At 36.5% G+C, this 19,626-nt stretch overlaps 1 protein-coding gene across 1 annotated transcript in view; it reads right to left on the reverse strand.

The window, feature by feature from the left end:
• LOC118194407 (protein O-mannosyl-transferase Tmtc3-like) overlaps positions 1 to 19,626 on the reverse strand; it is a 384,082-nt gene that overhangs the window by 164,679 nt on the left and 199,777 nt on the right. The window lies entirely within an intron of this gene.

Genomic DNA, 19,626 nt, shown 5'->3' on the forward strand with positions numbered 1-19,626 from the left:
TGCCACAGAAGTCTAAAAATATTAATTCGAAATACTAATTAAAATACTTTATAAAATTTATTTATTATAATAATTTATTGTTTTAATTGAATTTCGGTTCCTTGGATATGGTATTAAAAAGTTTTCTAATGATAAATTATATTTTTATTACTTTGCAGTTTTAGCGCAAGTTATGGGCCTATTAATTTACTCTTAATTACCGTATTTAGATTATATACATATATATATATATATATATATATATATACATAAAATAACTAAAATGATATGTGGGCGAACAAGACCTATATAGAATTTCCCTCACAGATTAAAAAAGAAATCTGGTGTGGACACCACATGATTTTTTGTACTGCCTATTAAATTTTACAAATGTTTTGTTGCACTTCAATTTAAATTTATTTCTCCGAATTATTCTAACTTAATTAACCGATCCTTAGAGACAAGTTGGGAATGACATCAAAATTTTGAAATTAAATATCCCGGTCACTTTTTGTCGTATGTGAGTGACCTTTTGTCGTATGGGAGTATTCCAATTATAGAAGTGTTTTAAGCACTTCTATTAAAGAAGATAAATATATATTTATACTATATATATATATATTATTCTATTCTATTATAGAAGTGCTTAAAACACTTCTATAATTGTATATATATATGACTTCGCCCAAAGACTGTAAAAATAAATGACGGGTAAGTACTTTTAAGCTAAGTATATATATATATATATATATATATGATATTTTAGCAGTCGTGGACATGAATGACGAAGCTTGGCATCAAATTCCGGGCATTGCTGTGGCTGAGTGTTAAGGCAGCAGAATGATGACGCAGAAGGATTTTGCTTTTAATTGCACATCTTTATTCCATTCCAATGGCAGGTAATCTTTCTTTTAAATGAAATTCTCCTAATTACATATCAAATAGTGTTTCAAACTAAATACGATGAAATCTAGGCTGTTGACAACATAACTATTCTAACAAAGGGAAGAAAAATGAGAAGCGCCGCACAGATCTTAGCAACAGAGGGAGAAAAGAGCTTCTGACGCAAAAAGGCGCGATTTCTCTATTTATAGAAGCGGTTACGTAATAAGCTCGAATGTTCTGGAAAGTACTGGCCTAGGTACAGGCCTATTTTACACACACACATATATATACGTTTGGTCTATTTTACACACATATATATACGTTTGGTATACTGTCTGGCCAAAAATATCCGGATACCCCCACTAAAGAAGTGGATCTGGTAGATAACGTAATTTGATGCTTAAGTTATAAAAGTGTTGGTAGTGATTTGTCAAGTCACACTTACGTTGTGAGACAATGAGTAAATCAAAGGACAATGAGTAATCAAAGTAACTTTGATTGTAAAAGTAAAGTGGGATGCCATGTTTGTGGGAAATCAGTTCGAGAAATTTCGGGCATTCTACAGAAGCAAAATCCACTGTGAGTAATGTAACTGTGAAGTGAAAGCGTTGAGGCCGTAAAACTGCAGAAAGCGAAGTAGCAGGCCCAAAAAAATCATTGAACACAGCGTAAAGCTCTGAAAACGGTAGCGAAACAAAATTGAAACGTTTGTGCTAGCAGCACAAACGTTTCAATTTGTGCAATCTGACGTTTGTGCTAGCAGCAGGACTATTCGTTGAGAGTTAAGAAACTTGAAATTCCATTGTCGTGCAGGCGCTAATAAGCCGAATTTCACTCCACAGAATGTGAAGATTCGATTGCAATGGTGCAAAGCTGACCGTTAATGAACTATTATTATTATTATTATTATAAACCAGAGAACAGGGGCTCCGTTGCCTAGCAGTTTAGCAGACTGCCTTACACGGATTAAAGAGTCTGCCTCCGGAAGCTATCTACTACCCGTTCCACCACAACCGAGGTGGGGTGGCAGGTCAGACGGCAATTACTGAGACTTAAAACAAAGAGATACATGGGCAAACAAGGCCAGTGTGAAACAGGTTTCAATACATAGTCTGGATTTACAATTTTTTCTTCTAATACATACGTCATACATTTATCACAGCTTATTTACAATCAGTCCTTTGCGACATACTTCAGCCATTAATATTGATTTCAGACATGCAATTTTACACAGTAGTATAAAAATTCCTGTGACCAAAGTTACAATTACTGCTTTCAGAAAAAAAAAAAAAAAAAAAAAAAAAAAAAAAAAAAAAAAACAGTCTGCATAACATACATCTAAGATATAGAATTATAAGACATTTCTTATTCAGACGATTACATACAATTTAACATGAGAATCTTAGGGATACAAGGAAAACATTGGTACACCAGTCAATTTTAAGCCAAATCTTTTTTTTTTTTTCTTTTTTTTTTCAAAAAGAACTTTATAAATAGCTATATATATAGGACTTAGAGTTTTAATTCTAAAAACCTCTAAATGCATCTTACCGTAAGATAGCAGAATTATGTTAGATTTACAACATACCATAAGCAAAGTTCCTATTATCCATTACTATTAACTTCTTTAACATATCAATACTTGAATACTGTTGTTGCAATTTAAACCAAGAGTACCAATTAGTTACATGAGAACTATACACCACAGTGATATTTTAGTACATACTTTTACCATTCTATTAAACTTATATTCAGCTCAGATACTTCAAATACCAAAAAAAAAAAAAAAAAAATTAAAAATACAGGGTGATTATAATTAAAGTTTAAGTTTAAAAACGCTATAAAAAAAGAACCACTGATGAAAATGATGTGAAATTTGAAAGGAATGTTATTGAAGAAGGCGGAAAGCGTATGGCAGAAGAAAAAATTTAGTTTTGAAAGTTAGCCACAGATGGCGCTGTAAGCGGCCGAAACACGACGAGAAATGATTCGTAAAACAACGGCTAAGGTGGAAGTTACACATTAAAACGTATTGACAAATTAGAATTGTTGAATAATTTTATTTGCATGACTGTACATATCACATCGAAAGGGACAAATCGGTTTCATGAGTTTTGCGGCGACGTACCGCATAAGAACCATACATCAAAGAAGTTCGGAACTGTCACGAGACTGGCGCAAAACATGTTCAGTATGGTGTCCACCATTGTGTGCAACAAGTTGAAAGCGACAAACAGCATGTTCCACAACGGATCGCAGTGTCTATGGGGTGATGTTCAGAATGTGTTGTGAAATGCGTGCCTTTAATTCCGCTAATTTGCAATTGGAGCACGGAACACAACATCCTTCAGATATCCCCACAGCCAGAAATCACACGGAGTAAGATCAGGCGATCGGGACGGCCAGGCTGTAGGGAAATGACGGCTGATAATTCGAGCATTTCCGAAATGGCGCCTCAGCAGCTGCTTCACGTGATGTGCAATGTGCGGAGGAGCGCCATCTTGCATAAAAATGATTTCATCCACACATCCATGCTGTTGCAGAGCTGGAATCACGTGGTTGCGCAAAAGAGACGCATACCTCTGACCAGTGACGGTTGCGGTAACAGGATCGGAAGCACCCGTCTGCTCGAAAAAATATGGTTGTAGGATGAATGATGCCGTAAAGCCACACCATACAGTGACCTTTTCAGGATGAAGTGGTACGGGGTGCTTTGCCAATGGATTTTCTGTTGCCCGTATTCGACAATTCTGGGTATTCACGTATCCTGTCAGATAGAAATGGGCTTCATCTATCCACAAAATTTTCCACGGCCATTCATTATCCATTTCCATGCGAGCCAGGAATTCTAACGCAAACGTCTCCCGAGCTGTCTGGTCAGACGGAAGCAAATCCTGCACATAGCCAATTTTGTACGGATAGCATTGCAGGATGTTTCGTACAATTTTCAGCACCGTGCTCGTAGGCCTGTCCAATGTTCGGGCAATTCCTCGTGCACTGCACGGTTGCATTTAACTAACATTTTAATTTACGTCTTCTTCCGCTTGCAGCGCCATCTGTTGCTAACTTTTGAAACTAAATTTTTTCTTCTGCCATACGCTTTCCGCCTTCTTCAATAACATTCCTTTCAAATTTGACGTCATTTTCATGAGTGGTTCTTTTTTTATAGCGTTTTGAAACTTAAACTTTAATTATAATCACCCTGTATATATATATAGTATATATACATACACATGCAAGTGAGTTCAAGAGACAGTTAATAATGGAATATACAATGAATATAATACAAAAATCAACCTGCAAATACTTAGATACAATTATTACTACTATACAATTGCTGTACATAGCAATAATACTACCTTTTCTTTTAAAAAACAAAAAACAGTAATATATACAGGACTAAATAACACAGTATTTTATGATGCTATATTACATTATTACATACAGTTACCATTCTATTAAATATATGATCAACACAGATTATTCATTTACAAACAAGATGCATGCAATATACTTCAAGACACAGTGAATACTGGAATGAATAGTAATATCAATACCAACCCTAACTAGATTGTGATATTAACTTCATTATCCTGCAAATACTTAGTTACAATTATTACAATTTTTACAAATACTGTACGTAGCAGTGATACTACTTCCTCTTTACAATACTGATACATTAGACTATGCTATACAGTATTTATGATGCTATAGTACAATCAATTACTATTCTACTAAATTTATATTCATCACAAATAAATATAATAATAAAAAAAACTAACTTAGTAGTAACATCAGCTTCATTAACCTACAAATACTTAGATAGAGTAATTGCAACTTATTAAAATGCTATACAGATCAGTAATACCACCTTCTCTATTTCAGTACAGATATATACAAGACTATACAACTTTGCATTTAAAATTCTATTAGTGCATACAGTTACTTTACTATTATGTTCGGCACAAATTCTTCAGGTGCCAAAAAGATGCATACATGAGAATTTAATGAACATTTATTATGGGATTGAACAGTAAATACAATACTAAAACTCGATCTAGTCAGTATCATAAGCCTAATTTAACTACAAGTGCTTATATTAAAGTTGTTGCAAATATTCAGATGTTGTACATAGTAGTGGTACTGCCTACATTTTGAAATACAGATACATACGAGACGATACAGCACAATATAAATAATACCATAGTTGTTGAAACTACAATTCTATTAAATTTAATTCAATATAGTTGGTTGGTACCCACTTGCATTCAGGATTATCATTGAATAAAACACTTATTTTATTCTATGAGAGTATGAGCTTGTGTAAGTCAGAGGAATACTAACTCTACTCAATCAATGGTTTCCCCTTGAAGTTCTACTTCCATTCATGGAAGAGGTATGTTCTTGACCGAATTTTACTATGTCCTTGATTTTTTTAAGATCAGGGAATTTCTTGGGAAGGAGCTCCGCCCATTTCGAACGAAATTGTTCCTGTGGTTTCTTTAGATGTAAACTGGTTGTCATTGTGCAGCTAAAGAGGTACTGATCAGCATCGCCAATCTCTCCACATGAGCAAATGTCCGTATCCGTAAGATTGAATCTTTTAAGATAGGACGGAAAAGGGCCGTGTCCTGAGTAGAACTGCGTTAAGTAATTTGCTAGGCCTCGCTGAAGCAATGAAAGCTTTGGGAAGAAAGTATGGACCCTTCGTCCTGTGGTTTCATAAGTTCAACGTTGCTGCCATACCTCCATAAGTTCCTTTAGCGTCATTTTTTTAAGGTAAGAGTACGGTAATTTTTCCGGCCGCTCCTCTCTGTAGACGTTATTTGCTGCTTGTTTCGCGCCTTTGTCTGCCTCTTCGTTGCCGAAAATTCCGACGTGAGCCGGAACCCATGACAAAGCCGGCCTGTTCTCTTCCGGGAGTGCCAGGAGCTCTGATTGGATTGCTTGCACGATGCGATTTCTGTTCAGATAATTCTGAATGGCATGCAGACTAGAAGTTGAGTCACTGAGAATTTTGAGCTTTCCAACGTTGTTCTGTTTTGAATAAGCGACTGCGGCCCTTAGAGCTACAAGCTCAGCCTGGAAAATAGTGTTATTGTTGTCAAGCCTTCTATTCCATAGGAACAGTACATTGCCTCACAGCACTAAGCAAAAAGCGCTGCCAGTACCATTAAGTGTTTTGAAACCGTCAGTGTAGATCGCTTTTTCATTATCGAGAGGGGGGATATGTGTTAAGCTGATCGAACTGGAGAGATATTGAGGCTGGCAATTCCATAGGAACAGTATATTGCCTCCCTGCACTAAGCAAAAAGCGCTGCCAGTACAATTAAGTGTTTTGGAACCGTCAGTGTAGATCACTTTTTCATTATGGAGATGGGGGATATGTGTTAAGCTGATCGAATTGGAGATATTGAGGCTGACCGTTAATGAACTGAGGACATGTGGAAAAATGTTCTTTGGAGTGATGAATCTCGCTTTGCAATCTGCAATCCATCGGACGATGGATGCATCTGGATTTGGCGGATACCTACTGTAAAGTTTAGTGGTGGCAGCAACACAGTGTTAGGGTGTTTTTCATGGTTTGGCCTGAGTCCTTTAGTTCTTGTGGTTGGAAACATGAAATCTGAGATGTATGTGGGCATTACGGTCATATATATCCGAGACTTGACAAAAAAAACTTGACTTATTTTTATGATTAAATAATTCATTGTTAACGGGAGTTTTGCATTGTTTATATATTTCCGACTACGTAGAATTAAAATACGTATTGTTGTGGAAAAAAGGTAACTCCCAAATACTATAACATCATCTGCTATCAGCCCACTCATTTCGCCTTTATTTCTTGTATTTTCGGTAGAAGTTTTCTTTTACACTGATGCTTTGTTGTATCTATTTTCTATTATTTTGAAATACACTGATGCTTTGTTATATCTATTTTCTATTATTTTGAAATACACTGATGCTTTGTTACTATCTATTTTCTGTTATTTTGAAATATACAAGCTAAAGTTTAGACGGCCTGCTTAATTCGCAACACGCTTAATCAGTCGCCAGTTAATCGAAAGCTAATTGTACCACAATATCCGTTCTTTCACCAGATAGAAAAGGTTTTTACAAATACATTACGCTCATAACTCGCGTAAAATTTTCTTCGATATTTTAGCTGTGTTTATAATCGTGGAAAATCGCTGTAATCGCTTAAAATCGTGGCATCAGATTAATACACTTAAAGGTAGAAATATAAAGAGATAGTAACTAAAGTATCAACGAACCGGTATTTTCGCTCCTTGGGGAGGAAGTGACAAAAAACAATTTCTTTTCTCTGTATATGTGCGGAGGTATTTCTTCCCGCAGTGGAAAATGGTTTTGGAACAACGAACATTGGAACAGACACTTTGCGTAAAAGAGATAAAAAATGCTTTGTGAAGCGGAATATTTTCCATTGCATTGGGTAGAAAAATTCTTTCTTGAAATGTAGCATTTCAAGGAAACGGAATACTGATTCTTTCTTATCGATAAAAAGGTTTCCGTCGATGTCAAATTTTTTTCCGTAATGCTACATCAGAAATGGGCAAAAATATTCTTTTTGAATACAGTAAAACAGTGAGGATGTTTAAACAGGAGTTTCAATTCTAAGAAAATTTTCAATAAATTAGGAATTAGGGACGGGATAAGAATCATCGAATCCCGCGAAACCCAAAAAGAAAACTCAGATTTTTGTGCTGTGTCTTTGTCATTCCAGTTTTTCGAATCCTGAAACACGAAACCGTTAAACGTTGTAATCCTGAACAATTAGTTTTATTTGTAAACTTTATTTTAATAATAACAATATTTCTTATATTGAATTTTTCCTACCCTTGTACTGTTTTTTTATTCCATCAGAGAATGTAAATGAAGTTAGTTTTAAACATTCAGCGAGAATTTAAATTTTGGAAAGAGAACTGGCAACCTGACCTTGCTGTTTTGAAACTCCTTCAATGCACTCTTTAACGCTGCGCTGTGGATTCGTCTCTGTTAACATCATATTAGGCAACGCGAGGTAATTGAGTCATAGTTGCTAGATTTTTGATTTTTAAAAATTTCAATCGCTTTTGCCTATCCGCGCCGCATAAAGTGGAAACTAATTCTTTTAAATGTTTGAATTTCTATAACTTGGCTGTCCAGACGGAAGAGTAGTTAGTGACACTGGCTCCCGGAGAATGTATGGATGTAAATACTCTTTACCTTCATAGAAGGCAGCGGTGGCCCACCTCACAGTTACCGGCCTCAGTAATGGCCAAAGCTTATAATGGTTAGCACCTGCCAGTAAAAAAAAAATTCTGTAACTTTTATCTTCAAAGAAATAAATCTTTAATTGTTAGTCCAAAGCGGCTTTATCTCTGAAGGACTATTTTTTCGTTTTGAGATTTTGCGTTGAATCACTATAAATGTCCGTTTCACTTTTCAAACTGTTGCCACCAAATGTTATAGTCCTGCATTATATTTGAAGAAATTAAATAATGAAAAATCTGCTGTAACGTTACGCGCTTCCAACCTGCACGCAACAATAGTGGTGACTGCTGAGAACTGGAAAGGAGACCAAAGTCTTGAGAAGGGTTTAAATCCCTTTTTATTCAACTTTAGAAGTTGCAAATGCGTGCTCTTCACGCTCACAAACTACGCCGACCCGGCGGTGAAATAAAAATAAGAAACTAAGAAAAGAATAGTAACAAGTGACTAACTACGAGGCTCTCTAAACGTAACTAACCTCACCGCGTTCTAAAATACCGCTGATAGTTCAGCAAACTTCTGAATATTACGTTGAAAGATTAACAAACTGCCGAGCAAACACACAGGCCGAAACGCGTGGTTCTTCGATTTCTAACTAGCCACCTCCACGCTCGTGAAGCAAGAAAGCACACTTTCGAACTCGTTTCCTTTCTATTTAACTCAGAATACTTCCGCTGACAATTTAAATCCTTGCGCGTTCTACTAAAATTTACATACTCTGGCATTGGCAATTCCAGGGAAAAGTAAGGCTTGACAGGAAAGATAGTTTAAACTTAAAATAAATGTTAGTTAAAATAAATATAAACCCTACATTTGCCGCTGCCAGAATTTAGTAAACTTGGAAGCAGGTCCTAGAAAAGACCTGTTGAAAAGTTTCCACAATTCTGAACTAAATTTTAAGAGCCTCGTTTACATAAAAAAAAACTGTTTTTTTACAAAAGGTAGAATAAATTTCTGTATATACTTATTTAATTCTCTCTTCTAACAGCAACCTTTCCTGGACTTTAGCAATCAATCTGTTCTTTTCCTTCCAGCATCTGGAAGGAATAAACTGGTGTGCAAAAATTAAGGACGAGACGGTTTTTTCAATATAACTTTCTACAAAAGCTTTCCAAATCAACACATTTAATACCGTAAGATCCCCAATACGTAAGGACATGAGTAATGTAAGCAACACTTACTAAAAGAGAAATCAGAGGTATAAAAAGAAGCTTTATTGAAAAAGTAGCATGGAGCGCAATGCGACTGAAGGCCGAAACATCCCTATGATGGGTGTCCAGCAAGAAACATCCGGTCTTTAATAGGGATATGATCTCCCCTGACTGCTAGGCAGGTTTCACAGCGTCTGCCCATGCTGAGAATGAGGGTGTCAATGAGTTGTTGAGGTATTGCTGCCCATTCGTCTTGAAGCGCCAATCGAAGTCCGGAATCGTTACTGGTGGTAAGGTACGAGCTGCCAAGAGTCTGCCTAGAAAATCGCATAAATGCTCGATGGGATTGAGATCCGGAGATTGTGCCGGCCAATCCATACGTTCAATATCCTCACTCTCTAAGAGCTGTTCGGCAGCTACTGTGCCATGATATGGTGCATTGACGTCCATGAAAAGGAACTGTGGACCCATACTACCTCTAAAAAGACGCACATATGGAAGAAGAATCTCGTTACAATAACGGCTCCCGTTGACTGAACCTGCGTCGAAGATGTGAAGGTCTGTACGACTACCAAGCATGATGCCTCCCCAAACGAGAACACCGCCACCTCCATACCTGTCCCTTTCAATGATGTTCGAGGTATGATTGCGGCTTCCCCGCTCTCTCCAGATGAGTATGCGATGAGAATCGCTACTCAGACTGAATCTGCTCTCATCTGCAAAGAGTACTCGTCCCCATTCATTGTCTTTCCAATTCCGGTGTTCCCGGCACCACAGAGAACGCCTCCTCCGATGGGAAGGCGTTAGAAGTACACACCGTACAGGGCGTCGTGCAAACAGACCACCACCGTGCAGTCTTCTGCCCACGGTAAAACGCGATATCGGTCGTCCAGTCGCCTGTGTCGTGTGTCTAGCGATTTCTCTCGCTGTCTGCCGCCTGTTTCTTCTGGCCTGTAAAGCAATATACCAGTCATCTGCGGGTGTGGTTCCTCGTGGACGACCACTACTAAACCCCCGGATAGCTGTTCCTGTCGTTTGAAATTGTCTCCAAAGTCGTGAAACGATGCTGTGAGCAATTCCGAACTCTGCAGCCACACGTGTCACACTGCGGCCTTCCTCCAACTTCCCAATGATTCGACCTCGGGTAAAAGCATCCAGATGTCGTCTAACAGATTGATTATTCGCCATTTCTCGCTGAGGCAGCAACTCGGTGTGATTTTAACTGCTATATGGCGTGCAATCTCTTTGCCAGAAATACTGATCTTACACCAACAACATGCTTTATACTACTGAGACACTCCCCCATTACGTCTACCTGCACATCTGCGCATGTGCTACCGTACATCACCTTACTTAATCTCCTGATTGGTCTTTCTGTCCGCTCTGCCTCTTCGTTCAGTTGATATGCTAATTTTTCGACTTCGTCCTTAATTTTTGCACACCAGTGTAAGTATCAGTATCTTTCTAAATACATTATAATTTACACTTTCTTGACACTGAATAAGTTTTTCTTTTTGAACGATTTATTTTCCTTAGTTACTGCTTAATTCACATTCATTCAAGTATTCAAAAATGAATTTAACTTTACCCTGGCTCTCCACCATGTGTGGTCTCAAACGGGAATATTCGTGTTTTAGTATTGCAACACTTCCCCTAACCACAATGATTCGTTAAAATTCAACGACCAAATAGACACACCTTACTCGACATTCTACAACTCGATGAGCTACTTTAACATTCTTAAAATTCAAGTGTAGGTGGAGAACCCTACAAAACACATTCATTCTAAGTTTCTCCTCATTCATCTTTAGACATGCAGGCTTTCGCTCTAAAGCATGATTTTATCTACAGTTTAATACTTAAATTTGAATTCATTGCTTTTGAGCGTTTACTTTTAGCATCTAAAATTTTATGCTTCTAGACTAAATTCTACTTTTACATAACTTTCAAGTATTTACGTATATTTACAAAATTCTAATACATATGATTTTTACAATTTACCATAAAATGAATAAGAGAAAAATAAATTTTTACTTTACTCATTCTTCGCCAAGCTGGCAGCACTGAAATTAAAGTTCTTATTAATACAAGAATACGAAGTTATTTTTATCTTCGGCCAAATTTTGGCTTTAACATAACAGAATTAGTCTTTCGACCAACAGAAACTGCTTGTTCTTAGATTTTATACTTAAAGAAAATAATACTTTCCCCTTAGCTAAATAAAGTAAAACAAAACTAAGTCTCAACCGAGACACATTGACTTTCGTCAAAACATAGAACTTCGTATTTACGCATAACATTTCGGAACAAAAGAATAGAAGATTTTAACTTATCTTTGAGTTTTCGATGATTGGAACTCCGACATCCTTTTCTGGCAGAACTGCTCTCACGTTATATGTTTCATCGAAGTCAGTCTTCTCCTTAGTGTCCTCCGAGTGTCGTCCACTTTACGTTTACTTTTTCGCGCTCTGCATGCTGGCCTCTTGGAGTGGTAGTGGTCGGGTTGCTGTCTTTTCCGTTTTTCCCCTGGACGGCTGGTCTTAGAATCCTCCGGTCTGGGATCATGCTTGAATTTCTTCTGTTGGTGGTGGTCTTTTCGTTCCTCCTGCTGTCTTTTCGTTCTCGGGAACGGCGGCCTTGTTCGCACCTGACTTTCTGGCCCTGGAAGCGTTTTCCTCGACGCAGAATATCTACTGCGATACGTTTTAAGTGGTTTTTTCCTCTTTACCAAAGCTTCTTTACGCGGCGGCGTTGCTTTCTTGTATTTCATAAATGCTGGAGTCTGAACGTTTTCATTTCTTCTACCGTCGCATGACTTGTAGAAGGGCTAGGTTTCTCTTCAGTTCTCTGATTCTTGGGTGGTGGAGCGGGTGACGTTACTTCTTGACCTTCCACTTCATTGACGCTTGAGTCCTGCAAGAAACTTTTAAGGATTTCAAAATCATTTTGATTATAATATTTTTTCACCTGGTCGGGACTTGCTTTACAGATTTACTCTCGTTCTTAAGGTACAATACGAGTCCCTTTATTTCCTGAATTACATAGGGGCCTTCAAATTTTGGAGCTAACTTTGCAGTAAAATTGTCTGGGGCACTTGATAAAGAAAATTTCCGCTTCAACACTTTATCCCCAACTTTAAAATCTGCTTCACGGCGTTTTCTATCATAATATAACTTTTGTCTATTTCTTGCCGTATCCGAGCTTTTAATAGCTTATTTCCGAGCTTAGCTTTAAATGCAATAATTTACAGCCTGGTCAATAAGTGTTTGCCCGTCTTTCTGTTTAAATTCTTGCTCTCTTTGTTGCACAAAGAATAATTTATCTAATGTCGTAATTAACTTTCGTCCTAAAAATAATTCTGCTGGGGATTTCCCGTAGTATCGTGATTTGCCGTTCTTAAAGCATAAGCTAACTCATTTATGTAGCCATCCCAGCGTTTGTGATGTGTGCTAACATAACTTTGAATTATTTTTACAATATTTTTATTAACTCTTTCTGCTATGCTTGCCTGTGGTCTATACGGAACCATTTTGATATGGCGTATGCCAAGTCCAGTGCATATGTTTTCAAATATTTGACTAACGAATTGTTTACCGTTATTGCTAATGACTTTTATCGGTGCACTGTATTTTAAAATGAATCTGTGTAAGAATGCATCTGCGACTGTTTTGGCTGACGCGCGTTTAAGTGGAACAATTTTTGTCCATTTTGAAAAATGATCTACAATTACTAAAAGAAAACGATTTTTATTTAACTCACTCTGGGGGAAAGGACCAAGAAGATCTATGCCTAAAATTTCATTCGGAAATGTATCGCGAATGATATTTAAGTACCCAGCCGGGCTGTAATTAATATCATTTATTAATTGACATTGATTGCAGGACCTGACATACGCAGTTACTATTTTGTATAATTGCTGGAAATATACCGCCTCGCGTACCTTTTTAAAGTCTTTCTGACCCCTAAATGACGCGTTGTTTTCGCGTCGTGTAATTCCTTCAAAATGGTTAATCGAAGCGAGGCTGGGATGACTGGTTTGTACTCGAGATTTTCGTTTGTTGTTTTCGTATAAAATAATAAATTATCTATTATTTCATAGTTTTATGCTCTATTTCTTATCGCATCGATAACTTTGTGCTCAAAGCTTTCGGGGTCTTTCAAATATGCATAGATACTTCCAAATTCAGGATCAGCTTTCAATTCAGCAATAATTGTATCTCTAGAATCTAACATTTTTGAAGTCAACACAGCGCATTTAAGTTCATTGCCTTCATCGTCCAGTTTTATACGAGAAAGAGCGTCAGCTACATTGTTTTCCTTACCCGGTTTATATTTTATTATTAGATTATAGTCTTGAAGTTTTAAAGCCCATCTTATTAACCTGGGAGTTAGGTTTTTCCCCGAGTAAAGTCTACCAACATTCCTTTGTGTATGATTCAACGTTTTACAAAAAAATGCCAAAGGATGGCCATTTTGCATAAGAACCGCACCCACAGCATAGTCCGAAGCATCTGCTGCAATTTCCAGGTTTTCGTCCCCCTCCGGGAATTTCAAAACAGGGGAATTAATAAGCGCTTCTTTTAATCTTTCAAATGCGGTATCTGCTTCCGCTGTCCACGTGAATTTACTTTTCTTTCTTTTAATTACTAACAAGGGTTCAACAATATTAGCAAAATCTTTTATGAATGACCGATACCAAGAACATAACCCAAGGAAAGAAGAAAGTTTCTTGGCCGTTTTGGGAGGTGGGAAATTCTTGATTGCTTTTATTTTTGAATTTTGAGTTTCTATAACCTTTTGCGAAATTTTATAACCCAGATATTTAAGTTCTTTAGTTGCGAACTTGCATTTTGAGGCGTTAATTGTAAGACTGGCCTCTTTTAATAATTTAAAAACTTCTTCTAGATCTTTAATATGTTGTTCCAATGTTCTACTCGTTATAATTATATCATCTAAATAGATTAAAGTCGATTTTCCTAGGACAGGCTTTAGAACAATGTCCATAGCTCTCTGGAGTGTTGATGGGGCCCCACATAACCCAAAGGGCATGCGTAAAAATGCATAAGTGCCCGATTTTGTGATAAACGCGGTTTTATGTATGTCTTCGGGTCTCATAGCTATTTGATAGTATCCAGACATTAAGTCCAAAGTAGTCATGTATCTTGTAGATTTAATCTTTTTCATAATTTCCTCTATAACAGACAAAGGGTAAACTGGGAATTTAGTAATACTATTCAGAGTTCTGTAATCGATAGCAAACCTCCAAGCCCTTTTATCCGAAGGAGGAACTCTTTCTTTTTCCTACATAGTACGACTGGACTCGCGTACTCACTATTTATGGGCGTTATTATTTTGTTCTTTAACATTTCCTGAATATGTTCTTCTATGATTTGCTCTTTCTGTTTATCATAGCTATAAGGTTTAGTCCTACAGGGTTTGTCGGCAGTTAACTGTATCTCATGCGTAACTATTTGACAACTACCAGGCCGTTCTGAAAACGAGTTTGAAAAAGTACTCACCACTTGCTGGATGGCTTGGCTTTCATGGTCATTCAAATGGCTAAGGTCGACTTGCGGTTGTTCCACTGGTTCCACCACCCTCCGATCCATATCCAGCACGATAGAACTTTCCTGAAAATTCAGTTTGGCCTTTACGGTTTTTAAAAACTCCATACCTAAAATAAGTGGACTTTGCAAATTTTTTACTACAAAAAGTAATACTTTAAGGCTTTCGTTTTGAACCTGTATCTTTAAAGATAGTTTTCCGATACATTGACAAGTTTGTCCTTGTGCTGCTATGATTTCTGTGTTTTCATTTTTAAATAATCGAATCCTATTAAAGTTCTTCTTAAAAAAATATCACTCATAAAATTACCTTCTGCTCCTGTATCGATGAGGGCTTCTACTGGTACATCGCCAACCAAGACTTGTATAATTGGTAACTGGGAGTTCTCTACGATGACGGTATTTAAGTGTCTTCTTGAGGGATTTTTAAAACTTCCGGGGTCTGGACTCTCGCTTTCACAGGCCCCTCTACTCGTTTAAAGCTTTTCTTTCAACTTCTGCCTTCTGGGTACGCGGACGGTTTTTTTCAAATTTCCTTTTTCTCCTTGACCTTCGAGCTTCCATGAGTTAGCTTGATAGCTCTTTTTCCCATAGGAGAGGTTTGCATTTCTGGTCTGCTCATTTGAAGATTGCCTTCGGATACTTTGAGAATACGATGCCCCTCTAGCTTTTTCCGCTATTCTGCGATTTTGAAACTTGACCGCCAATTCGAAGAGCTCCTGCAATGTGCTTGGGTTTCTAATTTCAAAGTAATCTTGAACAGCAGGTAACAATCTTGGTAAGATTATTTCAATAATCTCCGCGTCGGGTTTCTTCCCATACAGCATATCCGTCAGCTTAATGTTTCGCAGAATAAAGTCCGTCAACTCTTCTATATTCCGTTGATAAAAACTATACAGTTCGGCTTCTAGTCTTGCTCGATCTTTCACTATGGGGAAGGCCTTTAATAACGATTTTTTGAAGTTTTCAAATGTATACGTCTGGCCTCCGAATTCCCCTAATAAAAATTTGCCTATATTCTTCCACCATAGCGCGGCCTGTCCTCTTAGTGCAGATGTGGCGATGGCAACTTTTTGTCTTTCAGGCACAGGGTAGAGCTGGAAGTGATTGTCGAGGCTTTCTAGAAATATCGCCACCGAATGTTTTCCGTCGAAATTGACGTTTGGCTTAATTGACGCTCTCATCGTCTGGACCAGGTATCCAAATCCTTCCAATTGGCTTGCCATTTCTTGTTGTTGTCCAGCAACTTTCATCCAATTTTCGGCCATTTCAGTTCGACAAGTGTTCGGGCGCCAATGTAACGTTGCGCGCTTCCAACCAGCACGCAACAATAGTGGTGACTGCTGAGAACTGGAAAGGAGACCAAAGTCTTGTGAAGGGTTTAAATCCCTTTTTATTCAACTTTAGAAGTTACAAATGCGTGCTCTTGACGCTCACAAACTACGCCGACCCGGCGGTAAAATAAATATAAGAAACTAAGAAAAGAATAGTAACAAGTGACTAACTACGAGGCTCTCTGAACGTAACTAACCTCACCGCGTTCTAAGATACCGCTGATAGTTCAGCAAACTTCTGAATATTACGTTGAAAGATTAACAAACTGCCGAGGCAAACACACAGGCCGAAACGCGTGGTTCTTCGATTTCTAACTAGCCACCTCCACGATCGTGAAGTAAGAAAGCACACTTTCGAACTCGTTTCCTTTCTATTTAACTCAGAATACTTTCGCTGACAATTTGAATCCTTGCGCGTTCTACTAAAATTTACATACTCTGGCATTGGCAATTCCAGGGGAAAGTAAGGCTTGACAGGAAAGATAGTTTAAACTTAAAATAAATGTTAGTTAAAATAAATATAAACCCTACACTGCAATAAATGTATGTCTATTTCTCGCATTGTGATAAAACAACGGTACATAGAGCCATCCAAATTTGAATGACGTAATCTTCCTTCGAATATAGGCATGTGGAAGACCAAATTTGAAATTTGCAATTTGTTTTATGATCGATTTCATATTTTCTAAAACTTTAATAAATTTTAGAGAAACAAACTCAAGGATTTCAAAGCGAACAATGGCAACAATCTGAGGGAAAAAAAAACTTTTTATCGTGTGGAACTGTGTATCTGTGTGGAACCAACGTGTGGAAATGTGTATCGGAAATTCTAAAGATATGCTCATTTTAAAATAATTTTGCGACATTGCTATTGAACTGAGTTTTATGGTTTACATGCGAAGAACATGATATTTAATAAATAAAAGTAACACAAAAAACATTAAAAAACGCCTCTTTGGACGTAATTTAAAATCTGAAACCTTTCAGATTTTTTTTATATTCTTTTAATTGCACAATATTCTATTAATTATTTAGATTAAGAAAAATTAAGTTCGATGTTCTATACTGACGTTCAATAAAAGCGTTCATAAAAATTAAGTTCGATTGTAACAGTTTCAGAGGACCTAGGTTGCTAATATTTCCACTTAGCAGCCTTGAATACCATACACTCATAATTTTTGGGAAAGAATTTAGCATTTCATTCGTAACACTTTACTGTATTAAATCTTGAAATAATTCTCTTTCCTATGCATTTGACTTAACTTGATTCTTGAAACAAGTAAAAATTGAATGATACATAAATATGTTTATCATATTATTTTGAGACAATGAATTTCAAAATTCAAACGTTTTAATTGTGTACATAATTTCCTAGATATTATAAGTGTATTTTAAGTAAATATAGGTGTCATTTTAAGAATTGTATTTAAAAATTATTTTTTAAAAAAATTAAAATTTGCCTTAAATAAAAACTTTAAGTAAACTTCTTTTCCTTATATGGAAGCTTAAACAGATCTGAACTTCGAAAGATTCGACATTCGAGATCCCTTTAAGATTCAGATTCGACAAAATATACGATGTGTCCCATCTTTCATAGAAACAACTTAAGGAACGTAATTATAAATGGAAAATAACGCGTAATTGTTGAGAAAATATTGTGTTCAAGAGCGATTGGTATAAATAGGTTGTAGACGTAGACTTACACGGGATTCATCATGTACGAAAGAAGCAAAGATGATTAAAGCTTATTATATAATATTACAAAATTTAGGGCAGGAAAACGATTAAATTGTCAAAGGATTTTTTTTTTTTTTTTTTTTTTGTTTATTGAAACTATAATGTATTTTTTTTAACTTATTCTTTTATCCTTAGCTTTCTTATCTTCTCCTTATCTTTTTCACGTATTCGCAGAAATATGTGAATGAAAGGATTTTGTTGACAATGTCAACCGATTTGTCTGACTATAATTTCCACTAAATTTTAACAGTTTGTATTACCCGAGTTGAAGCTTATAAGGCATTTTCTCTCTTTTTCTAGCATGCCTTTGAGGTGTAACGGTAGAATATTCAGCTCATATTCAAGAGGTCCAGCTTTGAGTTCCAGCGAGGGCGGCGCCCGAACTAAAAGAGTGGCGAAAACTAATTCGTAACCATTAGAATCGATTGTTGCCCTAATCCCCAGTCACTCTTTAAAAGGGGGAGTATATAAGGTTTCTTTTCTTCCTCTTTCCAGCACGCCTTCATGGTGTAACGGTAGCACACCTTCATGGTGTAACGGTAGCACACTCGGCGCGTATTCGAGATGTCGAGGTTCGAGTTCTGACGATGGCATTACATATGTTTCACCTATCCTGCTTCAAAACAACCTAATGCCTCTAAAAGCTATCAATGTGTTATCTAAGATTGAGTGACAAATGGGATATGATTAAACCCTTTAATCTTGATGTTTATCTATCTTGAACGAAGACGTGAAAGACTTTTAAAAGCGTAAAATGTGGACAAAACCTTAGCAATCACCCACCTTCTCAAAATACGAAATCTTTGAAATCTTTTACATGCCTAAAATTAATTGCTGCTTAACAGCACAAAGCAATGGAATTTTGGATAAAACATTTCCTGTCCCCTTTAGACCCAAACTGATGTGAAGAAATTTAAAGGAAAACGTTACCTTTGTCAAACGCTGAAACAAATATCAAAAATGTTTACCAAATAATGCTCTGATTCGTTTTCGTGTGCTTGAATGATACAATATCTCATTTTGTGAGGGAAGAGAACGTGACTCAAGGAGCGAACCACCCGTTCAAAGGAGCGGTCAACCAACCGTTCAAAAGAAATTGTGGAGAGAATTTGTGCATTGATGCATTCAAATCGATGAATGACTCTCCGTTTGGTGAAGTATTTCCTGCGTATCTATCGTTAAACTATCCAGCATCTAAAGCTAGTTGCATCTGGAAAGCAGTGTGCTGGAATATACAATAGTGATACACAACATATGTACAACATTTAGGATGAAATAAAGGACACAAAAAATAAACTTCACACAAAATGCAATACCTAAATATGTCAGTTAAGACAGTACATAATAGGAAAAAAAGTTACAGAAAATAGATTGTATAAATATTAAAATTTACACCAATATGCTTTCAGCTATCTACTATAAGTATTGTCTAGAAGTATACTATAAGTATTATGGAAATTTATACTCACACGGTACCTGAAACAAACTACATGAAGAAGAATAATTGATAGGAAATACATTATCTAAATATATACTGCATTACAAATTATAGATATTTTGAAAAAAAACTTAATTTTTGCTTTTAATTACCATTGTACTTTAGCTATTATGTATCTTCTAAGAGTCATATTAAATCAGAGACTTATTATAAAATAATTTTACATATTTTATTTTGAGGCAGAATTTTTTATTGCCATAATTATT

The sequence above is a fragment of the Stegodyphus dumicola genome, chromosome 2 (genome assembly GCF_044657685.1).
Source record: "Stegodyphus dumicola isolate Sdum_Otavi_A_Nest chromosome 2, ASM4465768v1".
In the NCBI taxonomy this organism is placed as follows: Eukaryota; Metazoa; Arthropoda; class Arachnida; order Araneae; family Eresidae; genus Stegodyphus; species Stegodyphus dumicola.